We start from the raw sequence: 27,317 nt of genomic DNA, 5'->3' as shown, positions 1-27,317 counted from the left end.
CTGAGCGGTGAGGGATGCTCGTGAGGACCTGCCCTGGCGCAGCACAGGGCACATCCTCTTTCTCTGGGTGAAAAGGAAGGCAGGGAGAGTACTGGATGCTCCCATGACAAAAACCTTCTGAACACAGCACGCTGTGCTTGCCTGTGTGGCTGATCTAGCTCCATAATACTGTGTCTCAGCTTCTTCTGAAGGCAAACAGCATTTTCTCTACTTTGGAAATGCACTTAGACCTTCAGAATCAACCCTAAGTAGTCTTTAATATATTTTCCCCTTGGAGGAGGAAAACCAGGTTAGGATTAAATGGATATGATGCATTAAGAGTTCACAAATTGATTCTCTTGTATGGGTATATAACTTCTATTAATCAAAATTAACTATAAATCTAAAAGCTAAATCTTAATCTATTAGCTTATGTTTTTGAGTATTGGCTCAATCAGGCAATAAATACTAATCTGTGGATTTCAAGAACTGAAAATAGCAGCATATCCTTAAAAGTAGCCCCATATCCAAAAATCCGTGCTTAAAGAGCTACAGTTGAATATTCATTACTTGTACATTGATACAAGTATTTTTGATTCATTGGTAGTTTGGATTTTCACTTTGATTTTAATCACTTTCAATAGCTGCCAAAAAAAGACTAGAGGAAATTTTTGAAACAGTAGTTTTGAAATGGTCCAAGAAAACCTTTTTCTATTTTAGAAGTGTCAATTTCTACTTCAGAACCAGAACTATGCTCACTTCCTAAATGTGGCCTTCCTTGGAAAATAGATTGAAAATCTAAATTGAAGATAAAAATTGAGTAGCTTATCAAACACATTACATCAAAATGTGCATGCTCTGCGATTACTGTAAATTTTATTTAAAAAATTGTCATACTACTGCTAACGGACTAACCTTAATAGGAGGCCATTCACATTATGCTACAGATGCCAATTCTTATTTCTGATTACCCCATCTCCCTCAAAAGTTAATTATGTCTATATATTTGTATCTTCTTTCCTGAAAATCAGGTGTGTTGCCTGCCACGTACCACCATTTGTCATATTGTAGACATTCACGGATTTTCCTTTTCCATTTCACAAACTGCTTCCTCCAAGACAGCGTTGCTCATCGCCTGCTGCCACTTCATGCTCACATCTCCTGATGTATGCAGCTCCTCAAACGTGCCACGTGGCAGTCCATGACAAAAGCTTGCAGTAATTCTGTCAGATCAGAATGACTGAATTTATCAGAAAGTATAATTTAAAGTGCAGAATCTTTAATTCCTTCAATGCACACATCAGGAACCTTGTCTTGACTCATCTATTTTCAGAGCTCATTTTGTTTTTTGATTCTTATGCTGAGCCCTTGGACTTAAACTTTTACTTGCAGATTTCAGCTGGCTCAGATTTTATGTCAAAGTTTTATTTGCTGAAAATACAGCTTCTGCAAAATTGACATTCACAGTGGGGAAAAGTTTTGTTTCATGTGTTTTTCTTACATTATGAAAGACACTTTTTGGGTAGCATTATTTATACATACATATAAATTTGGTAGTGTGCCCTTTTTTTGGCAGATCAAGTCAGAATTATTGGAAAGCTAAAGTTTTCAATCCCTCCTACTAGTGCTTGGCTCTGTTTTGCTGGAATACTCAGTCATGTAATGTACATTATCCTGTTCTCAAGTTATTCTAAAAGTTTATAGAACTTTACACAAAATAACTACTCAATTCTATAGAGGAAAAATGTCAAGTTCTTAACATTTCTTACCACCTCAGGGCAAGAAAAAGACCTTTAAAACTTTTTATAAAGCCTGACTTTTTCAGGCAAAGCTGTAATTTTAAATGAATTGGCCAGTTTCAAATTTAGTTTATGTCAGAGGGTGTTGGGCTAGTACAATCCAAAGTGCACTTCATGCATCTGGTCCCCCCATCTAACCCTGGGCTGACCCTGCCATGTTTTATTTCCTAATCTTGTTTGTAGGTTTCCAGGCCATAAAAAACAAGATTCCATGCACTTTTCTTTCTGATGTACCAGTCCAAACAGAGTCACATTTGAGAGATTGAAATGAGTCTCTGGAACACTTTTAGAAACATCCAGATAAACAACAGAAACAGAGAACAATGAAATATATCTTTCTGTACCCATATTAGAGGGTGGTTGGCATGGTGTAAAGAAATCAGACTCACTAGTCCTCCTGTGTAAATTTAGACCTTCCAAAAGGATTTGTCATTCCAATAAACACCATAGACACACATATTTTGGTTTATGACCTGAACAAAATTGCATGGGCTGTCCATGTAGCTGGTGGAATATTTTGAAGGCAGAGGTAAATATGAAATTGACAAAATGATAAGGAAACTTTCTATTTACTATTGAAGACTTATAATCATTCAGGAATTACTTTTCTAAAAAGCTTTCAAAATGCAGATCTTTATACCATTTCCAGCTTTTGGAACATTTAAAGAGAAAATGCAAGGAGATATTAACATGGACTAAGACTACATTTCCACAAAAAATGTGGACTTTTGCATTTATCTCCAATTTTTCCTTATTTTAAAGAAAAACAAATCCAAAATTCTGTAACCCGTTCAGTAGGTCTAGAAGACAGTAAAGTACTCCAAATGCTTTCAAGTTTCATTTCATGGAATCATAGAATCATAGAATGGTTTGGGTTGGAAGGAATCTTAAAGATCATCTAGTTCCAACCCCCCTGCCAACCCTCCACTAGCCCAGGTTGCCCAAAGCCCCATCCAACCTGGCCTTGAACACTGCCAGGGAGCCAGGGGCAGCCACAGCTTCTCTGGGCAACCTGTGCCAGGGCCTCACTGCCCTCACAGGGAAGAATTTCTGCCTAACACCTTATCTAAATCTCCCCTCCTTCAGCTTAAACCCATTACCCCTTGTCCTGTCACTGCATGCCCTTGTAAACAGTCCCTCTCCAGCTTTCCTGTAGGCCCTTTGGGTACTGGAAGGCTTCTATAGGTTCTCCCCGGAGCCTTCTCTTCTCCAGGCTGAACAATCTCAACTCCCTCAGCCTGTCCTCAGAGGAGAGGTGCTCCAGCCCTCTGATCAGCTTCATGGCCTCCTCTGGACTCTCTCCAACAGCTCCATGTCTCTCCTGTACTGGGGACCCCAGAGCTGGACGCAGCACTGCAGGGGGGGTCTCACGAGAGCGGAGTAGAGGGGCAGGATCACCTCCCTTGACCTGCTGGTCACACTGCTTTTGATGCAGCCCAGGACACAGTTGGCTCTCTGATTTTCATCTCTTTCTCTTCTAAGTATTGTATTTTATAATATAACTTCATGTTTGGTGACAGTATTGATGAAACAGCACATATACTGGTATATAAAGCTAGGCAGAAGAAAAGGGAGAAGGAAATTGCTGTGTCAAGATATAATGCCTTTTAAAGATGAACTTATTAAGGGTTCTTAGGCTTATGCCAAAAAAATGCAGCAGTGACTGTAGTGAGTTTGAATTTCAGATATTTGTAGCTGCTGTTGGATTCTTGGTCCTCAATATTTGAATAAACAGAAAATGCATTATTAAAGTACAAGCCACATTTCATACATATTGATATACCCAACCATATCGCATACATGCAGAAGCTTTATAAGCAGCAAATCTATAACCTTAGCTATATTTGAACTGAACAGTATTTACTAGTTCATTAGTCTTCAGATTAGATTCTGTTCAAACTCTAAAAATACTTTTCACAATAAATCTTAATCTAAAAAAAAACCTTGTGTGATGTTCAGAGCAGACATTCTCAGTTTGGATCAGTGACTCTAACATGAAACGTTTTGAGAACTGAAGCTAAAATTGGATATTATACATGATTGATATGATTCAAATTTTGTGAGGTACAACAAGTGTACACGTTAAAGATCAGATACATATTTCTGGTCACCATTAGGTTTTCAAGTCACAGTGAGAGGCAAAACAAGAATTAAGAACAGCAACAAAAGCCTCTGCTACAATCCTCATTGCTCACAATCCTAAGAAACAGCGGAACCAGATTCAGAAAAATATCTGTGTTCTCAAATGTTCCTAGACCTGAATCCAATATTTCTCTAAGCTCTTTGTTGCAGTTTCCAGTGAGCGTTAGAAGACTGTATTAGTTCTCAGTTTGACCACTAAAATAGCCCAGACCCTAAAGTCCTGCTACACACGGCAGTGCTGAGGAGCTCACGCAAAGATAGGGCTTTACCTCACAGCTTGCCAGAAGGTAGCTAATGGTTTTGGTTCTGGATCACTGGGAGCTCACGAGTCGTCAGGCTAAGACTATGGGATCACAGCATCCTCACAGCTCTGGTCAATGGCGCTCAACTTTCCATGGAAATGCAATACCACAATCTACAACATTTCCTTAAGCAAGAAATTGGTTTTATCACTTCCAAATTGTACTCACTCTCTCATTTTTAATCTTTCACAATTACTATGCAACTATTGTATGTTGAACTGCTTCAAAAAGAGAAACCATCTAAACCTTTAAATACTATCCCAGTACATCTTATAAGATGGTTTTAGGGCCCTGTCCCAGGGAGGGGGAGTGTTGAATACAAAAGTGCTTAGGCAGAAAAGGGAACAAAACTCAGGGTCTACATCATGGGTGAACCTTTGAGGTTTTGTTGGAAACAAAACTCAAATTTCTGTCTATGTGCACTCAGTGCGCTGTTGTTCGGTGGAGATTCACATCCTCCGATATTCCAGACAAGTCTCTAAACACAGACTGCTTACACCCTTTTTTGGTTGTGATGTTATGACTGCCTACACAGGATGGTTATATGTCATCAGAAAACCTGATATGATAAAAACACAAGCTGGGTAAGATATATCATTTTTCAATTAGCACTGAACAGAAGATGAAATTGAAACAAAAAATGGGTAACAGATACATACATAGATTTTTGTTATTTTCCATCTCTTTTTTAATAGAACTCATCTTTCAAATCTCCATAAATTTTGATAGACCACATGCATCAACTGACAATATTGGATTCATTTGAGGATCATAATTTTTAATTAAAGCTGCTCCTTTTATTTTTCTTTGCTGCCTATAGCAGATCCAAGTTACTCAGGTGCAGTTATATTCAGCTTTGACAGCTCAATATTATAAACATACAAATGTTGCATTAAAATACTAGGTAATTGAAAACTCTTACTTGTGAACTGTAGTCATGGAAAAAAGCACTAAACACAGCAATAACTGCAGATATTTACACACACTGTACTTTTAGAAATAATTAAGGATTCCTGGGCTCTTGGGTACTGTTTTGAAACCATAGATTATGGGGTTGAAGTATAATTTTAACTTTGGTGCCTATAATACTTAAAATTCTGATTTTTGGAGGCCAGGTAAGTTACTGGTGTTAAAGTCATCTACACATAGATATTCTACATCATAAGATGAAAAACTCATAACTGACTTTCCCTTTTTTTTTTTTTTTCTCTTTTTAAACAAAAAGTCCTGCTGTATTAAAGTAATAAGAACATTAGTCTGAGTATAATGGGTGGTGACCTTGGGGTTAGTAAATATTATTCTACTGTTTTTCTACCGTATATAATTCCAGAACTTTCAGGTGAGTTGAGAGGAATTTGGGTGAGCATAATATGAATGTGTGGATTTTGAAACTTTAAGACTCCTTTAAATTAACTAAGAGACAGATTCTCAAGGGTATTTAGGTACCCCTGGAACAGTATCTAAATCCCAGTAACCCCACTGAAATAGGAGGAGTTATGGGTGTATATATCTTTGAGGATATGAACCCAAGTAGAGCAGAGCTAAATGGCATCAACTCCATTTAACAAGCATTATGTTGTATGAATAATCTCCCCGAAGGAAGCTGAAGAACTTTTAAAATAAGGTGTTATTTTATTTGAATAACAGTATTGTAATCTGGATCCTTTTGATTTCATCCTATTAATCTGCTGTAATGAAAGCAGTACGGCACACACATTGAAGTGTCGTAAGAGTGTTTACAGCTGCAGTATCATTGCATTACATACGTTTTCAGTAGATTTTACCAAATCACTACTGATGCAAATAGAGATCCTTTCCGTCTCTTTTGAAAGCTTTATAAAATATCAAGAACAGAAATGAAAACATGAATGGAAAACAAACAAAAAATTATAAAAATAGTTTTGAGACTGAAAAAATACATTTTTCCTATTTTATTTTATATTTTATCTATTTATTGTTAACAGTAGTACACTGTAGTTACAATGTCAAATCTACTTGGCTCAGTCTCATTTTATTTTAAGACAGAAAACACAAATAAAAGGGTGAAATAAGTGTAAAATATAATAAACCTTTCTCCCAGTACAGGCGACAGCAACCCATGCCATTACTTCAGTTTTCATTTGGTTGTAATACCGTGTAGAAAGCATCTCATTAAAGCTCAAAGTGAACCATAATCTTGGAAGAACTTTTTTATAGTTGATCACCTCTCTTTGTCTAGACAGTGTTTTCTTAAGGCCTTTGAAAATGATCCAATAGTTAAATCATTTTTATAAAGCATGCATGCCATATATACATTACAACTTTTTGACAGACCTATAAAAAATTAAAGTCAATTAGTAACCCCAATAATTGTTCAGTGACCTTTAGCATGTCATAAACCTAGATGTGCTTGCCATGAGATGTGACTATCCTTTTCTAGAACTATAATGAATTATTAAATCACTGAAACTATTACAAAGAAAATAAAAAAGTCACTAAAATACTATGAATAGTTATTTATTATACGAATAAAATACATATGTGTGTGTGCAAATATTTATACAAAGTACCTAGGGTTTTGCCATGCCTCTCAGCGATACTTTGAGTTGCAAAACTACACACATTCAGAGATTTTTAAATAATTATTGATGAAAGACAACTTAATGGGTAAAATGCAAGACACAGAAATTGCTATCTTATATTTAATGTGCTGATAGAGCTATGCTGAAACATGCTGTTCATCCCTTCAATATCACAGACAATATAATAAGCAGCAGAGATGGAATGGGAGTACATTTATTTCTTTCAGTTACACATGTTCTCTGTCATTGATGTTGCCTTCTGAAAACAGGGTTGTTTGAAGCGTACTGAACATGATGGAGGGGAAAAAGCTCTCCTGGTAGTTGTAGGATACTCAGGAATTCACCCGTGTATGAGCGACAGTGTGAATATGTCTTCTTTCCTAGCTGCAGATACAACTGTTTTTCTCATTTTGACCTGGGGAAGGTAGGAGCAGGCGCTGTTTTGTAAATCTACACCCTTTCCCACACATAGCAGTGTTTTTCCATTCCTGAAACTGAGATATCTCTTTGACATTTTCCTGGTTTTCAGTTTGCTAGTTTCTGTCTTTTTGAGAAGTGTGTTTTCCAGGAATGATTCCTCAGTTTATCCCCAACAAGAAGATGAAAATGTAACTCTGCCTGTAATGGCATTACACATTTCAACCCCAGAGACTGTTTTCAGGATAATAGGTCACATTCTTCTCTCCTCTTAAATTTTTTTCTAAGACTGTGTTGTTTCCTTCACAACACTGGGTCTTCAGTTCACCATCTCAGAGTGAGAAGTACTTTTGAAAAGCTACACAAATGATTGCAGGTCGCTGTCCCTGTTTCCAGCAAGAGTGGAGAGGGCTTTATACAGTGACCCTTTGCAAAAGGGCTCTAGATATGTGCAGAGGATGCAACAGTGTCTAACCCTAATGGAGACATGGTGGTATGTGAGTCAGCTATGCTGTATGACTGATATCCAACTGCTAAAAAGAGGCAAACGTTCTTCTTCCCTCCCTCCCCAACACCAAAGAAATGCCATAATGCTATATGTTGTTCTACCAAATCTGTTTTGTCGGCTTCTTCAGGCACGGATAGTCTAAGATCTGTGTTAATAAGGGGCTGACTGCAATGAGGATTTATTTTTGTTTAGATTTTGGACCTTTCTGCAATAGATGTGTTTAATAAGAACTATCTCAAACCATCTTCTACTGTGTGTCTCCATGTTCAGCATTGCTCTTGACAAATTCCTGACCTGGAATTCATGCTGAAACGTGATTTTCAACTGGACTTTCAAATAAGTTCATGAACACATACTGAAACCTGAAAATAACAAAATCACTTGTTAATGATAAGATTCTTTTCTTTATGCGCAGAATTACTTTGGCAATAGCTCACCAGATGCTAACTCATAGCCTTGTGATTTTAGCCTCTGTGTCTTCTGATCATTTCAAAGCTTTGTTGTCATCCAGACTAATGACCTTCAAATTCTTTTGAGACCTTCCTTGTTCTTCCACATTAATTTGGGGTCCAGAGATAACATTCTGGCACTTATTGTAGTCAGAGGAGTATTTATAGTGGTTGCTGAAATGCAGCCACAATTTTGAATCTGTTCTTCTTTCCTGTTCATTCTTCTGCCATGCTTAGGACCTGATGAATAATATATTCCATTACACTGTTGGCAGATCATAAAATGTGCACTGTTCTCTTTTTTTTTTTTTTTCTTCTTAATATAAGGTATTCAAAACAGAGGTGACACTTAACCTATTAAAGTTAATAAATGTTTATAGACCTTTCTGAACTATAAAGTGAATGAACTCTGGTCTGTTTCCTAAACCCTAATTCATCAGTATGAAGTGGAAAAGCATGAGAATTTTCCTTCAATATTTCGTAGATGCATTTTTCAGTATATGAGTAATTGTCCAAATGAAGTCTTCCCAATTAGTATCTCATCTTTGGAGTAAATAAACAGAAAGCTCTCAGAACTGGTGACAGTATAGTTTTTTAACATATTTTAACATTTTAACAAAAAATATTTTATGATAGCTATATTACCATTTTATGTGGGACAGACTGAGAGGAAAATTCAGCAGATCAGTGAAGATATTTTGACCTATATATCTATTGAATTTTCATTTAATGACTTAGATCATTTATCTTAGCTTTTATTTTATGTATCCTCTCAGAGCAAATAAAGATGAAAAGAATTCTGATAGCCTCAAGCAAAACAAATAAGCTTTCAATATTTAGGGTCTCCTATGCCACAACCCTGACAATGTAGAAACACTAGAAACTCTGTGAAGTTTCCAAGTGCTGGCTCAGCATGGACTTTTGAAGTATGAAAACCAAGACTGTGTGAGCTCCAGATTCTCCGCCACAGTCAAAAGCTTTGAAGACTTCCACACTGAATGTTCTGATTATTTCAGACTTTTCCTTCAGCAGAATGTTCTATGCAAACTGCCTTTAAATTACTTTCATTTTTTCAACATTTCTTGCAAAATTATTCCAACTATAATTATAATTTATTTTTTTCTTAGTTTTGTGTCTGAACAAAAAAAAAAAGCAAATATTCTAACTGAAGACTTAACAAAAGAAACATTTTCAGTATTTCTAGGAATTTAAGCAGTGCTGAGAGTTAAACCTGAAACATTGCTTTATTCATTGTCAAAAAACAGCATGAAAGAATGGAAATTAAAAACAAGATTTCCAACCTGGTTTCTCTTCTATTGCTCTCCAACTATTGGCAAAGCTGGAAGCACTAAATATTCCTCATACTCTCCCGTTAAAATACGTAATCTTTTTAAAAATAGCAGACTGGCATCTGATATGAAATTTGATAGAGTTTCACTCCAAGGAAACATATGCCTACTGGGAGCTTCCAGTAACTTACTGAGTTATACTGCAAAATAGTAAGAAACTGAAAGCATTTTTCAGTATCTTTTGAGTCAAGAGTAAGTTTCTACATACTTCAGGGCAAGGTAATACTGCATTTGTAACTTGTGGTTGTGAGAAGTTCTTTCAGAAGAGATGTAAAGTGAATTTTTTCGAGTATCTCTTAAAAGCTATATCTGGAATTATGTTAAATAATACATATATTCTTTTTCGTCTACATTTTTACCTTAGCCTTGTCAGTGTATACACTGAATTGCATGAAGGGTTAATGGTGTTTTATGAATGCTGTCAGAGAGAAAATCTGTGCATCTGACTTTCTGAAGGAACCTATTGATACATAATGATATTTTGATTGTGGTGAGGGAAGTCAGGAGTGCCACAACATTTCATGAACTTATGAAGTTCTATGGGGTAGAATTTATGTAGCTCCTGCAGTAGGTGACAAGAAACATTGTTTAATTTATAGCCACATTTATAAAGTTGAAGAGAAATCACGTCATAGAAAATCACGCTTCATATTTATCGGGAAATATTTTGACTTTTTTTTACCTTCCTGAGTGAAGGACCCAAGAGATCTCTGTGGCTTTGACAGGGTGCAGTGTCCCTTTTCTATGCCACCGTTCTCTCCATCAACTGCCAGAAATGTTCAGAAAACACTTAAGGATTAACTTTTTCTCTCCTGTCATTGTTGTACTCCTGTGGTTCCATGATCTCCAGTCTGCATAAACAGTTACCACTGATGTTAACTAAAGACTGAATTAGATTCAGTATATTCAGAAGACAAGGATCAGGAATTGAGTTCATAATGAAAGGAACCAGCCATTCTATATTCCAACCCAACTCCATTCAGACTTCTGATACTCCAACCCCCACAGGACATGTGCTGAAACTCAGCTGAAGCGTCAGCATAATTATACTGTACAACATTGACATCCAGTCTTTCATTTTTCATCTAGAAGTGCAAATCAATGTTGCTGCAGTACTATAGTGATCTAAAACATTACTTCAGACAGCCAGAAGTTCTCTTTAAATAGAGAACATGTTACAGATAGGACTAACACAGTCCCTCGACTCTAAAAGTAATATTCAAACATGAGAGCAGAACTCTTTAATCTACCCAGTGGAAATACTTTTTTATCAAAAGCTCAGAACCAGAATCTGCCACATTTACATTAAACAGAAGTCTTATGTGAGACAGAAAAATAATATCATGAAGTAAGTGAGATTTGATTTTTGAAAAAAAGTAAACAGCCTATTTTGCAATCTATTGTAAGTAACTGTTCAGCTTTGCCCCACCGCCATTCTTTAAGGTCTGATGGAATATAAAAGGAAAAAGAAAAAAAAGGCACCTATTACCTCTCCTCATCTCATCATCTGAACAGTTTTATATAGACTGCATTAAGGCAGGTTTCTTAGGTCATAAAGTAAAAGTTACAGTCAAATGCAGCATTGCAAAGTTAGATTGAACCATGCTTTAATAACAGTATAATAGTGGTAGACTGGTAAAAAGTATAGTCAAGATGAAATAGCTTAGTTTACTTGGGAATTTTGCTCAGACTTTCTGGAGTATAAAACAGTGTGGGACATAAGCATATTACCTAAGAAGAAAAGTAAATTTTATACAAGCCATTACAGAAAAAGAATAAAACAAGGACCTCTCTTGGTAACTTAGAAGGTAGTAGATGGAGGATTTTTTTTTTCTCAAAATGAGTTTGTTTCAGAGATCCAAGCTATTGTTTTAGAAGCATGAAAATACAGATACAGTAGTACATGGAAAGACAGGTGTTTCTAAATTATTTACAAATATTTATTTTATTAAGATACTTTCACCAATTATAATAAAGATTAAAATAACTAGGTAAAATACTGATATTCATTCTTCATCATGCTAGGTTTATAATTTCTTGATTATTTTTAAAAGTGGCATGAACCTTTTTAATTTTCTTTGGTTTGCTTTCAGCAATCTGTCATGGTTTAGCCCCAGCCAGTAACTGAGCACCACGCAGCCGCTTGCTCGCTTACCCCTCCTCCCTCAAGGAGATGGGGAGAAGAATGGAAAAAAAAAAAAAAACAACAAACCATGGGTTGACATAAAGACAGTTTAATAGGATAACAAAAGGGAGAGAATAATAGTAAGAATAATAATAAAAATAACAATAATAAGTATAATTATAATGTATGTAAAACAAGTGATGCACAAATGCAATTGCTTACCATGTGCGGAAGGGAAAAAAAAAAAACCAAACCCAATGTCCAGTCTGTTTCCACACAGCGAACCCGCTTCCTGGCTAGCTTCCCCAGTTACATACAGAGCATGATGTCATATGGTATGGCATATCCCTTTGGCCAGTCTGGGTCAGCTGTCCTGGCTGTAGTCTCCAAGTTTCTTGTGCACTTGGCAGGGCATGAAAAGCTGAAAGGTCCTTGACTTGGTGTAGACTCTACAACTACCTGGCAACAACTGAAAACATCAATGTGCTATCAACGTTATTCTCATACTAAATGTAAAACACAGCACTACACCTGTAATGGAATGAAAATTAATGCTATTTCAGCCAAAACCAGGCCAAATGCATTATTTTGACATCATATGACACAATGATTCAATTTAGATTGAGTTCATTTTTATTAGATGAAAAAAAAATGTACCTTTTCTAAAGCTGCAGCCTAATTTAAGTTCCTGCATAACACCTACAGACTTGAATGCCAGATGTTAAGAATGTCTTCAGGTAGATCCCTGCATGTGAGGACTTCAGGTGTTTCTCAGGTATATATAATGTTGCTGATACAAATTTTATATAAAATATTTTAAGTAAAACCTGAAAATTCTAAATTCTGTAAAGTCAACTTCTTAACATTTTATAATAATAATAATTTTTTTCCATGATTCTATTTTATGTTGTATTTACTTTTTTGTAAGTCTCAACAAATAAGTTGCAATGTCTAACAATGAAGTTTGGTTCTGCACGTTTGACTTTGGATTAATTCTGTAAATGTTTACCTCAGCTAATTTGTCAGGCATCTACCATGAGTGTGTGAGGGATTCTCAGGCAATCAATATATTGAAATATTAGTGATTTTTGGTTTTAATATTAGTGGATTCACAACACTAACAGCTGTGAATCACTAACTGTGTTGTGAATTAATGCATCTTGTCATCACTAGTTCTGTCTCAGAGGTGTCACTCCAAGAAAACCATTTGATTTATACCATAACACAAATCCTAAAAGCACACATTCCTGCAGATTGCATTGTTTTATCTGTAAGTAGTATCTGCATTGTCTGAATACATACAAAAACTATGATGTGAAAGGCTTAAAAGATTTTTTTTTTTCTTTTTAAGCTAATAGCTTTGGCGGAGCGAGAATCGAAAGGAATGCTACTTGTGTTAAGACAGAGCTTGATATTTATAAGCATGATTCTGAAGGTGGATAAATCTGAGGGTAAAAGTTGACCCTGATAGTCCAGAAAAAATCTTTCAGCCCTCTACATTTAGTGTTTTTATGCTCTAAACTGTAAGTAATGAAGTAGCCCCTGTAGGAATACCATATGCCAAAAAATTAATACTATTGAAAATTTAAGAACTCCATTACTTTTATTTTACAGTCTTTCAGATCTTCACCATTTATGTTGTTATCAATAAATGAGAAATCTAAAGCAACTAAAACAAGTTAAGGTGACACTGTTTAAAGTACATCTTTCAGAAACATTTTAAAACACAATATAAAGTTGGGTCACTATCAGTTTAAAACAAAATTATACCCAGAAAGTAAAATTCTGAATCAGATTTCCAAAGGTGGTTGAGAGATTATGAATCTTAATTTCATTACAATGGAGCTGGATATAAATTGAAGGGTCTGCATGAGTAAATAGGCAAAAAACTAGTTTAGAAATTTTAATGTGTAAGTCCCATGTGTTTTGTATGTTGATATTGCTAAGCAGATTTAAAAGAATGTTAGTTCTCCTTTAAAAGTACATAATTTACAGTTAATACTGTAATATATTTGAATATATATGAAATATATTTCACGGTAGCCATGAAACTCCCAAGAGCATTTTCATTTGTTGTGGACTTTTTGTTGAGATTTCAGGGTGTAAATGAATGTTCATTAGAGATGGGACAAAGCAGATGGAATATCTCAGTGAATACTGGCATTAGTAATAATTTTCACTTGTTTGGTTGATATGTCTTCCTTGTGTACCCAGACCTGGAAAACCAGGTGGATGACAATGTTAGCATTCACAGAATAAAAATGGTAAGGAAAAAAACTCTCCACTGCACTTTTCCCGTTAGCAAGGTCTCATTTTGCCAATTCATTGTTGGGACGTTCAGTAGATTTCAGACAGACAAAGATGGGAAATTTGGAAAAGAAGATACAATTCAAGGGCAGGCAAACAAAACTGCAAATGATCTCAGCAACAATCAGTGTTGAAGACATATAAATATATTTGACCAGTGACTTAAATGTTAACTTCAAATTTATACATGTGTAGATTTGCAGAAACACCTTTATTTTTACTACCAGTGAAGTAGAAATATTCAGGACTGCTTACTGAAAAATACAGAAAATAAAAGTAACATAAAGAATGATACGTATGATATTTTTCTTTACATTATAGAAATTCCACAGATAAAGCAAACTACAGGAAGCCTTGTTAACAGAATTTTAAATTTTTATTCTCATGAAACTTACAAGCTGTATACAATCTATTTGGTGTCAGTAGGGGAAGAAAAAAAAAAAGACACCTTCTGCAGCTTAGAATAACTACTGCAGAAAGGTATACTCCCTGTCATCTTAGAAACAAGAGTAGTTTGAAATTCCCTAAAACTGAAAACTGCTGAAATGCAATCAATCAGAAAGGTTCTCACGGTAAATATGAAGCAATCTTGGGTAAGATTACAACTACACTCCCTGCAAAATCATCTGAGCATATTTTCCAACTAAGGCAATATTTTTCTTTGACAAGGCACTTTACACTGCCTACTTATATTGTCTTTATCTCAAGTCTGCTCCAATTTAGAGAGAAACCTAACTTTATTTGGTAATGCAGAGGAAAAAAATTCTTAGTAGATTTAGCTTTGCTAATTTATTCTAACAAAGACTGCTGTTTTACAAAACTAAGCATAATATTTTACAGAAATGTTCCAAACTATCTCATAATTACCTACTGAATACAGCATGCAATGACTATATCCTTAATTAATTTGCATATGAAACAGAAGTCTGCAATGTGTTCCTATTGAAATTAAAAATACGTTCAAATTGACACTAAATTTTCTGTGAATTCGGTTTTGAAGGTCATAAGCAAACCCACAAGTTGAAAAAACAAAAAAAAACCCATGTCACACTTTCCCTTGCATAGCAGCATAGTAGTATAAATATATTAGCTGGGAAAAGTCTTAGTCTCGCTGATAGGTTCAGAAAGCACTCTACTCTGCCGTACTGAAATTCCCTACCAAATGCAAATTTAAAAATTAAGTTGTCTTTTATTAACATTTTCTCCTTTAAACTGCCTACATGATTCAGTCTAATGCACAAAATAGACGAGTCTTAAATTAAGTCCAGAGGCTTAGTACTTCTGAGTTAGAACAGAGGCAATTTTAGCCTGGCTTATTCTTCATATCCATTCAATTAACCTCTCAGAGATTCAGAACAAAAGTCAGCATGACGGGTGTCATTTGAATTGAACAAATGCCATCTAACTGTCAAAGTATTGACTTACATCACCCACTCCAAGCCAGGACCAGGGTTTAAAATGAGGTGGACAAACTATGAGGCAGTGGGAGCTAATTGTTGGTATTTCAGAAACCTTACTTCACACACCACCTGAATGTTGTTGTTTGACAAGCTCTTCCAGCTCATCTGAAGCTATAACTCTTAATATGCTCAATGTTATTTGCAAAATAAGTACTTTGCCATCTGTCCCCATTTGCTGGGGACAGCACCTTCTTTTAGTGACAGGCATCAATAGTTCCTAACTGAGCAGAATACTCCTTGCTTTACATTCAGGGCATCAGTGTGGACCAGGCAGCACAGACATCCAACAGTGACTTTGTGAGCTGCTTTCCATTCGGCAGTTTTGCCTCTGCACCATTTCACCTAAAACCAAACAAAGGCTTTTTAGCAGAAGTCATGTGAATCCCTTCAGTTTTGTCAACACCAGAATATGACATTGCTTACTGCTTTTTGTACTGAAAAAACAATTATATTGTTCACTCTGCAATCAGAAAAGTTGCAGGGGAAAAGGTGATTGAACACAGACTTTAGGGTTCACGTTTTTTCAAACGCATATATGATAATCAAAAGTGATTTTGGACATATTGGAAATCAATGGTAAGGCTCACATTTAGTCCAAGGGAACCAGAATTTCACATTTTCTGTTTTATCATTTAAGGTTCTGGAAGTGGTACCTCATTTTATGAACTGTCTCGAAACTCTTCTGTTTGGCACCAAAGATGCGTGTAAAGGTCTGGACTTCCTAGCTTCTTGGTGAGTTTTTCCTAGGAACAAGAGGTGGGAATAACACAAACCACAGTGGATCACCCCCAAAGTCCATCTCCAGTATGTCCAGCAGTGTCAGTGGGCAGCATCAAATGCTCTGGAGAACATGGCAAGAAACTCAATACTGGACCCATTGTCATTCTGTGAGATGAAAACCAAGATTATATAGACAATTAATTATTTAACTTTTGCCCTCATCCTTCTCATAAAGTTTTATCTATTAAAAAGCTTTTGTATTTTTATGTAAAAATTAAAAATCCTATCAAGCTTGTCCTAGAGAGGGAACAGCAGGAATGGGCTCCACTGGAGAGTAAGGAAAACTGGGGGCTGAGGTAGGGCAGGTCCCCTTCACCAGTAAGGGGACAATCCCACAGGACCTAAGCAAGAAGAGCAGGGCAGGTTTAGCAACAATAACTGGGGTCAGCCGAGAGTGTAGATCACCAAACAAGTCCACAGCAATAAGGCAGGTCCAGGTCAAGCCAAGAAGTTAAGCCAGTTAGTGAAAGTCAGGTTTTGGTCCAGCAATGGGAACGAGGGTCAGCCAGCATCAACATGGACACCAGACAAGCACCTAGTAACCAAACAAAGCCAAGGTTAAGCCAGAAAGTTAAGTCCACGGTTAGGGTGAGGGTCAGGGGTTGCAAAGACTTCACCCAGCTCTTTCTCAGACAGCTTTTTCAGGTTCAGACAGCACTCAGATTCAAAGTTTCACAGCTGCGCCTTAGACAGAGGCACCCAAATCCCGGGAGCTGTCATGGCTATGACAGGTCCCAACACTCCCTCAGGGTGTGCAAGTTACTGGCTCCTTCTGGGTAAAGTTGAGTTTGAATGACAAAGGGTTTTCTATTTTGAAATCTGCTTTTCTTTCTATTCCACATGAAAATGAGTTAGAACAAAGTGTTTAAGCTTTATTTTTATAAGGTTTTGACACTATTGGGTGCCTTTTATGTTTCTCAGATTGGTCAACCAAACTGAGGCATATGGAATCATTTATTGCTTTGGTTTGTCTTCATCTGTGACCTGCAGTATTAAAGCTTCATAAAAATCCCATTATTTGCTAGGTCTGGCAGAGATCCACAAGGCTACCATTACAGATGATATTGATAATTATATTTTATGTATTCACCATCAGCAACAATACAAATTCTGACTAAGAATGGTTGAATAAAGAAAAAGTGAACACCTGGGTTAGTGTAAAGCTTATACTGTCTTAAATCACTTCTGTATTTATATGTCTTTCCAAAGGATTGAAGGAGTTGAAATTTAAGTAAAGATGAAAGAAAAAAAATTATTTTCACTTTGAAACTTCAGAAAAATTGAACTGCATATCCAGAGCTTCTCTAACTGCCTTTGTAATGGAAATTCAGCAACAGCTCCCATAACAAAACAAACCAAAAAAGTCTCCATGCAGAAAATCCCAGCACACTGACAAAGCATCGTAGCAGGAAATGTTGTCCCAGACCTTTATATGGAGTTCTGAACAAAACTCTGGATTTACTGCAGTTTCTCCTGGGAACTACAGCTATAGCTCCAGATACTGCTGCTAAATTTCAGAATAATGTTCATGGGTTTTGGTTTTGGTGTGGTTTGGTTTGTTAATTTGGGGGTTTTTTTTAATGTCAGATGACTTTGACATTACAGCTGGTTATAGGTTTCTCTGTAATTTAACAGGTAGAGAAAATTTCAGCCTGTGAAGTGTTTTCCATTTCCAGACTTACAGAGCGTTAGACTTCAGCTACTTGGAGTACTTGGAGCTTGGCTAAAGCTTCAATAATATGACAATATTGATTCAAAAGTTATATAGAATAATACTGATACATTTTATTATTTAATTATTTGTATTTTGACTTGAAGGTACACTTGCAATGAGTATGCTTTGTAAAATGCCTTAAAGCACCAAAATAATTTAAAATCTTAGTTTTATTATGCTTCTAATTGTAAACTATCATTTATTAAAATGAAATAAATACAGAGTAAATGATGCTTATTAACAGGAAAAGTGCTGAGACTACTATAGGTTCACGTCTTTAGCAATTCTGAAACTGACCTCGAAATCAGTTTGTTAGACCTTATATCACTCTATCATCCAGGAATTTAACTTGCACTTTCTTTCCATTGAAGCAAAAAGTGACAGTCTCCATGTAAAGAAAAATATCTTCATTCCTCATGATGTTGAAAATACCGATGCTTCATATATGCATTTTTTACAAATAGTTATTTTTGTACAAATATTACAAATCAAAGTGATAAGGCTTGATTAAAAAACTATGCTAATATTAGAAAAGTATGGAGAAAATGCAGCAATATTACATAGCATAGCACGCAATGTGTGTGAAAGCAGGACAGCAATATAAATACCCTTTTATTTCAAATTGTCATTAATTAATCTGGAGAGTAAATGCAGGGTCATTTATAAGCAAAGAGATTACTAAAGCTTTTGCCCTTTCTTTACAGAAGACAGAAATCCCTGAAGAGATTTCTTGTTAACATGCAGTACTCCATCTGTGTAAGCAGACAAATAGAGCTTGAGAGTCTAGTGTATAATTAAAAAAAAAAAAAAGAAGATTCACATCCAGGGAATGAAAAATAAAAAATTGTATTTAAACAATGAGAACTTGCTGCAAAGAGAAATCCAAACCCTATCATTAGGAATGCTTTGTTCATAGTCATTATGATTCCTAATATTGTTTATTTCGAGCCTGTTTAGAATTAAGGTACGGGTGCCACGATTTTCAAGAGCAAGTATCACTGTCCAGATTTTGTCATGAGTCCAAATGCCAGGTACATGTGCCCTGCACACTAAGAACAGCGCAAAGAGATTTGTGACTGCAAACTGTGGTTTCATTTGATTCCAATTTCGTTTGCTTAGGATATTCCTATTAATTAAAATCCATATCGATGTATTTGCTTGATCAAGCAAAGCAGTCTATAAATTAGTTTTATCCATGTATTACTCAGTATGCCATATTTTTCATATTCCTTTTTTTTTTTTTTTCCCCTGTAAATCTCAGCTTTCAAAACTTGGCCTTCAAATACTGTAAGCTTTGCTGCTGCAACCATACAGGAACCCCTGGGAGAACTACAAGTTATTGATTAAGCAAGATTCATGACTGTAACCTGAGGCAATAGCTGTGTGTGTGTGTTTGAAGTCACGAGTTCAAGTTTTGGAGGAGAAACTGGCATTGAACCTGATAAGCAGGCTATTGCTGATGAGAACAGGCGATGGAAACGCTCTCCAGAGAAACAGCTGGCTGTTTGCCAGAGATTCAAACTCTCCAAACAAGCCTCATGGTGCTTGTTGGGTTTAGCACATGAGATTGCTGCTTCTGCCCCATCACAGGTACCCTTCAATGAAAGCTAAACCAAAAACAATTCAGGGTCTATGCTTGAAATTGAATGTTTCATGAAAAACTATTCCTGCAAGCTCATGGGAAATTCATTCTGTTGCCAAGATCCAAACAAACACAGCACGGTAGAAAGTAACGCTCTGGGTGGAAATATGAGATTGGACCTATGTGCAAGCACTTGTTTTGTTTTGCTTTGGTTTATTTTATTTTATTTTATTTTATTTTATTTTATTTTATTCTATTTTATTTTATTCTATTTTATTTTATTCTATTTTATTTTCTGTTGTGGATACCAGCAGCATGTGAATGCTGTAAAGAAGGTGGGAAAGAAGTATCAGTACAAGAACAAGAAGGACCAAATCTTCAGAAACGACTGCTAATTTTATACTTCTGAGTAAAAGACAGTCTCTTTCTACTTGCTTCAGTGTTTTTGTACTTTCACAACAGAACTACTTTACTTATTTGTTTGCTTGATTGATTCTCCTGTAACTATAGAAGCTATTGCAAAATCAATAGGAAATTTTGGCCTCTGTGAAAGATTTAAGTAACTATAGAAATCTACAAAATATAGGGTAACAAAAAAAAAAAAAAAGGAGAAGGTATCTAACAATAAAATTAGATTAGTAGTTCCCATATCTGCAGTGCAGCATTTTACAATTCGATAACCATAATTTTATTACAAAAGCACAGAATGGTAAAGGTACAGAGACTCCAAATAAGATTTAAATTAGCATCCTTGTGTCAAACGGGAAACAGGATCACAATGTATTGAAACTTCTAACGTCAGTTTTGTTATTTATTATTCCACTGATTTCTCAACATAGTTTCAGTGCTCTCTCCTCTTCTCCCCTCATTTTTCCATCGTGATAGCTTTAAGATAACAGTGGTCTTAAAAAGTGTCCTTACTATGAAACTTGACACCTTCTAAAAGGGAAGAATACAGATCCCATAATATGATAACATATTTTGCTTCTATTTAAATTATTTGCACCCCAAGATAAACTTCTTCCACATATCAAAATGGAGATTATTCAGAAAACTCAGAGTCTTCTCTAGCTACTTAACACCAAATTTCTACAATTTCTTTTTTTTTTTTTTTGAAAGAGGACAATTTTAACTATTAACTAGTTCTTTAAGTGAGGTAGTTTAGTGTCACTTTTAGCTAATTAGATGCCACCTGTGTAAGGAGACTGTGGTAGAGCTGGGGGAATTGGCTTGCTGGCTGGCCTTGTTGCACATGAAAAATCATCCCAAACTCAAAATATGTTGTTTCCCAGAAAGTATGAAAGTTTCTAAAGAAAATTGGAGTGAAAGTCTACAGAAAAAGGATATGGAGGGGTTTGGATAGTGTTACTTGTTTTAGAAAGTGAGCATTTGAGAGCTTGAACTATAGACGAGCAGTTGTGGAAAAGAAAAGCTGAATGTGTGTATGATATATTGAATGCTTTTTTTTTTTTGCTTTTTTCTTTTTTCTTTTTTTTTTTTTTTTCCCCAGAAAAATATGAAAGCCTATGCACAGTTTCTGATATCTTTGGAAGGTGAGCTTCCAGTCTAATTATTTTTCACAGAGTAATTGCTGGTTTTCTCTAACGCCTTTCCCCATCCTGTGTGTGAATGCTGAGTTATGCTAAGGCAGAGGAAGGGACAAGAGGCAACTAGCAGGATAATTTATGTTTCTTGTCAGATATGCCCTAAAATATACAATGCTGTATAGCATAGGTTCAGATAAATTCCTTGGATGGTAAAATTGTTTATTGTTAGTTGTTGTTCTTAGTTTCTTTTTCAGCTTCTGACCCGTTGCAGGTGCACAATCATGGTAGGGGAGCCTTGGTGTGAATGCACTGGGCAAAGGACGTGCTCTCTGTGTGTTGCGTCGGGACGTCCTGAGAAAGGGTTAGAAAGGTCTGTTGGCATGTGCACAACTCAACTTCGTCTTTCCCCAAAACAGGAGAAGGCAAAAGAGAGGGATTGCCAAAAATTCCCAAGCCATTAAAAAAAAAAAAAAAAATCATTTCAATCATTTCAATATGAATTGGCAATACAAGTTAATACCTAACTTTGTTGTTGGTTGCAGATAGGGGACTGTTGTTAAATTCTTTCTCCAGATGTATGTAGAAGAGCTCATTTGTGGAACTGATGCTACTGCACAGTAGAGCATGTGTTCTGTGTAAACTACCAGGTAAGAAGTTCTGGAATCACAAGTTTAATAAATAAAGTCACAAGAATGTACTCAAAGTAAAAAATTAATATTTGAAGATAATCATTTTATGTAATGGTATTTCTAAAATTGTCTGGATCAAGGTGACTAAAACAGGTATTTTACTTCCAAGACACACATTCCATTTAAACATGTGCATGATAACTAATATTAAATGTTGATTTTTACCTGCTAACAATTAGCCTTAAACTTTAATCTTGCCTCCCAAACACAGCAGCTTTAAATGATTTTGTTACTAAGTTTATTAAAATAAGACTTTTGAAAACATAGGCAAACATGCTATTATTCAATTTTCTGTACATTCAAATGGAGACATTGCTACAGCACTTTGGAGACTCTAAGAAGGAAATTTTACATAAGTGTTATTCCATATATTTCTCAATGCCACTGTACAATGGTCAGATTTGACTGTGAATAGCACATTGTAAAAATCATATTTTCTAATTTGTTATTAAATTCTTTCTTTCTTACTGTATTTTTTTTTTAAAATATATTCAGTGGCATTTATCTTTTATTAGATAACATACGTACATATCCACAAAGACAGCTGCAACAACCTTCAGACTGCCATTCCATTTCAGGCATTAAACTGCAATTACTATTCAACCTTGACTTGGATGAAAGCATGCATTCATGTCCACTCTCTTTTAACACCTTTTAGGGAACACCCACTATTCTCACTCCTGTGGTGTAATTATAGCTGAACAACTTCACAGCTTTATCTAGATTAAGAAAGCTTTTGCCCTTCTTTGAAAAAAGAACTGGGAGAACTGAAAACTATGTTGATCTTTTGCGCTGGATTAGTTTGTTAAAGTTATCTAGCAAAGATCCTCTCTGGGGCTAGACTGAAGGATGATGAGATCTTAACAGAAATGCTGACATTCTCCAAATTAAGATTCTAACACAGTCATTGTAAGTTCAGAAAATGAAATCGAGACTCCTCAACTTAATGCAATAATTAATGCATTCTAAAAACACGTTTGCACGTGGGTTTTTAACATTATTTTGTGAAATAATTTTTTGCCTCTGGGAGCATTAGTATACATCTATAGTGGTGTAGATAAGAGATTTCCAAAGAAATACAAGAACAATACACTCATACTGTGTGTGGCTTTGTCAATAATGCACACATACAGCTGTAACATGTATTTATGCATCTCTGATGATTGTTGTTATGGTTTTGAGTTCTTATGTTTAATCAGAATGCCTAGCATGGTAAAAATTACTATGATTCTATTCCTGCCTTTCTTCTTTTTTTTTTTTTCTTTCATTTCCTTTTATGAGTTTTGGGATTCAGTTATGGGTTTTTCACAACAGTTCAAACAGCTTCAAAGTAATTTCTGCATCTTAAGGGTTAATATCAAGCAGAAAAAAAGAACCTAATTTCTATTTCAACTTATTTTTAGCAGTACACACCTTGCTGATGCTTCCCTTTGCTTTCTGCACAACAGCTTCATCAGTTAGTTTATTTTTACTCTGGTAATGTGGTAATTCAGTGTTACAAAGGGGTTTTTTTGTCAAGTGGAACATCTGTAAAATTTGGTTTATAAAAAGTTTATTATTAGAGCCTCAACTTCTTTTCCACACAGTTGGTTCAAAAGAAATATAGAACAGTGCTGGGATATGAATCATGCTAGTAGTTGAAAGCCTTACTGCAGAACAATGACGACAGAGATTAGCCTGCTCTGATTTCTGCTGATTTTACAACAGTGACTCTGCAAAAAGGAAGGAATTTACAAGACATTCTTGTTTCAGAGGAACATCAAATGTGAAGTGGTTTATATGGGAATACTCTTATGAGCATCCATTACAGGACATGGTAACTTCTGGAATATTTCTTCCATTTTTCTTTCCCTTTCTGTACGTGTAAAATGACGATATGAAGATATGACTGTTTTATGCATTCTCTGTCATCTCAGAACATCTAGCTAAATGACTGGCTTTGACAGTGCCATATGTTTGTGACATTGTGTTGGGTTTGCATGGCAGGGTTTTGGTGGCGGGGGGGCTACAGGGGTGGCTTCTGTGAGAAGCTGCTAGAAGCTCCCCCTGTGTCTGACAGAGCCAATGCCAGCCGGCTCTAAGACGGGCCCGCTGCTGGCCAGGGCCAAGCCAATCAGCGCCTCTGTGATAACATATTTAAGAAGAAGACAGATACTTAGAGGGAGAGCTTTTGCAGCCGGAGAGAGGAGTGAGGAGATGTAAGAAACTCTGCAGACACCAAGGTCAGTGCAGATGGAGGGGGAGGAGGAGCTCCAGGCGCCGGAGCAGAGATCCCCCTGCAGCCTGTGGTGAAGGCCATGGTGAGGCAGGCTGTCCCCCTGCAGCCCATGGAGGAAGGATGAGGGGGTGTAGCGATTCCACCTGCAGCCCGTGGAGGACCCCACGCCGGAGCAGGTGGAGACACCTGAAGGAGGCTGTGGCCCATGGGAAGCCCACGCTGGAGCAAGTTCCAGGCCGGACTGGTGGACCTGTGCAGAGGGGAGCCCACGCCAGGGCAGGTTTGCTGGCAGGACTTGTGACCCCGTGGGGGACCCCACGCTGGAGCAGTTTGCTCCTGAAGGTCTGCACCCCGTGAGAGGGACCCACGCTGGAGTAGGGGAACGATGAGAGGAGTCCTCCCCCTGAGGATGAAGAAGCGGCAGAGACAGCGTGTGAGGAACTGACCGTAACCCCCACTCCCCGTCCCCCTGTGCCGCTGAGGAGGGGAAGGTGGAAGCCGGGAGTGAAGTTGAGCCCGGGAAGATGGGAGGGGTGGGGGGAGGTGTTTTAAGAGTTGATTTTATTTTCTCATTCCTTTACTCTGTTTTGCCTAGTAATAAATCAGATGAATTCCCTCTCTAAGTTCGGTCTGTTTTGCTCGTGACGATAATTAGTGAGTGATCTCTCCCTGTCCTTATCTCGACCCACAAGCATTTCGTTATGCCTTTTCTCCCGTTTGGTGAATGAGAGGAGTGAGAGAGCGGCTCTGGTGGGCACCTGGCCTCCAGCCAGGGTCAACCCACCACAGACATGTTTAGGTGACACTGCTTGAAAACAGTTGTATAGACCATATTCATATTATTCCCACAATATATATATGCTGTATCTTTTTAATAAGCCTCTCTATCCTTAATAAGGAGATGGAACTAGGCATAAATGCACTGTAAATATAAAACCTTTGTTTGCTTGTACGTTGACAGCAGTGCTTTATCTTCATACTTCCTCCCCCTCAAAGTCTAATGCATTGCAATTTCAGATACTTCAATATTTGTATTTATATATGTTTTCAAATATATCTCTGAAGACATGACTGGTTAGCAACCTTTCTATTCTACTTGCAGCTCTAACATTTTCCTAGTGTATGCCCAGCTGTGATAACAATTGCAATGAAAAATTGCATTGTAAAATTTTTCATGGTTTTTAACAATTACTGAAGCTATTCTGGTTCTATAGCTTTATTTAAGCCATGCTTCTTGGACTCGCAAGCAATCTTTAACAAAAGGTATACAATAACATCTAAGGTCAGCATCTTAAAATGAAGTTCTGAAAAAAACATTTTTTTTCCCTAGTCTCTCTGATCTAAATCTGCAAAGACAATCCTGTTTTTAAGCATTCTATTTTATCGTACTTCAATAAAACCTTTGTATTTTAAGAGCATTTACTTGTATCAAAGCCATATTTAGAACTAGAAACAAATAACAAAGTCCTAGAAAGATGCTTTGCCTCCCAAATGTTTAAAATGCTTTCATATTGTCCCAGTAATATGCAGAAACTTGGCTGTGTTTCTTCACCTGAGACTGCAGACAATTATATTCAATTCTACATTCACTCTTGGCCAGAAAGGATTCTTTTGCCTTTAAGGTTTGAGGTATTTTGTTACACATTAAGAGAACACAGCGTTTTAATTGTGTGTAATTTAGCAAGTGAAATGCAATGCATCTTGATCCAGTTTTTTATCCTTTGAACTTCACTTAGAACTTCACTTAAACTTCGTGGCATTTTTGTTAATTCAATTGCCTGTGTTAGGGCTCTCAGTGTGGGGTTTTTTTCAGCCAGAAATACACGCACAGCTCAGATGATCTTCACATTTGTACTAATTGAGTTGCACTGCGCACATCAACTTTACAGTGAGTCAGTACAGAGCACTTGCATTAAATCAGAGGCAAGCTGAACATCAGGGCCCTGCGGAGCTCGTGATTATCAACACAGCACGTATGATAACAGTGCATGCTGTAGTGCTAGCTGTGTATGGGCTTTGCCTGGAGTAACGGCTAAACTTCGTAACATAGAGAAATCTTGGGTAAACTTCTGATGATTTCAGATTCTACTCAGACAAGATTTCTGAAGGTAGAGTTTGACCAGGAAAAAATACCCCTATAGTACTCCTGTGTGCCACAGGAAGTCAAGCAAATCAGATTTTCCACCTCATTTTTACCTGTTAATACGTGGCTTTCTAATGGAAATTGTTGCCTCCACTTATGCCATGGTGGTGACAGAGAAAAGAAACACAGGAAGGCTTCCTCACACTTCAATCCCTCTCAGAAAAGTGTCACAATTTAATCAATGTATTTTAAAATCAGAATAATGGTTAAGAACTTCAAAGAGCAAGAAGACTGAGTCCATACTGACTTTGCAGTTCTGTTTTTTCCCATCCTGATCTTAATCCATAGTATCACATTAAGAAAGGAGATTGGGTCTTCAAACTCTGAGCTACGTGAAATGAATAGAATGACTACTAACATTTACATATGAGGGAGGAAATGAGTGACTGACAGTGACAAATTCAATGTTCCTATTTTGCAAGTACATGGAAATACTTCTATGGCTCATAATGATTTCCTGAGTGAGAGAATGAGAGAACGCTTTGATTTGGGCATTTTAACTTTTCCATTCTGCATGCTCACTTCAAACTTTCGAGCATCTGTGAGCTAGTTTTCAATAATTGCAGGTGGAAGAAACTAAGTTCTGTGTTTATTATATTACAAGCAGCCAAAAGATGAGTGATGGTTATGTTCTTAATTTTGGAATGAGTTGGTTTGGATTTGACTCGAATTTTAATTTTCAATTCCTTACATTTAAAAGCTTGCCAGTTAAGATTGTTTCCTGTTTATGTTCTACACCAGAGAAAGTGAGTCTATTCTTCATCACCAAATCTGTCAAAGCATGCAGAGTAATTTCCAGCAATGAAAGTCAGGCTCACCAGAAGCTAGGGAGTTGCCACATATATTAATGAACAATATAATGGGATAAGTCTGTTTCCCAGCCTGGATATAACATATTCACCTTCAGGGGGTGCATATTTTAGCCAAGAGTCAGATGGAACTACTCCAAAACCTATGGAGGAAATTCAAATAGACGTAGGTGTACTCTACGATATTTAAAATAAATATATTCACTATTCACAAGTACATTTACAATTATGTGAAAATTTTTCAGTTCATCACTGTGAAAGTCATTTTAGTGCCACTGGAGTAATCTCATACAGTGTTACCCTCTAGGCTTTTCAAGTGAAATAAGAACTTTTGGCTCAAAATTTTTACCAGTTGTTAACCCTGTTGACTGTGTATAAATGTGTATTGACTCAGCTGTTTCCTCCAAGTGTAGGGGTACTCTTGCAGCTTTTGGCTC

Source organism: Grus americana, chromosome Z (genome assembly GCF_028858705.1).
Source record: "Grus americana isolate bGruAme1 chromosome Z, bGruAme1.mat, whole genome shotgun sequence".
NCBI classification, from domain to species: domain Eukaryota; kingdom Metazoa; phylum Chordata; class Aves; order Gruiformes; family Gruidae; genus Grus; species Grus americana.
Note: the sequence above shows the minus strand (reverse complement) of the source record.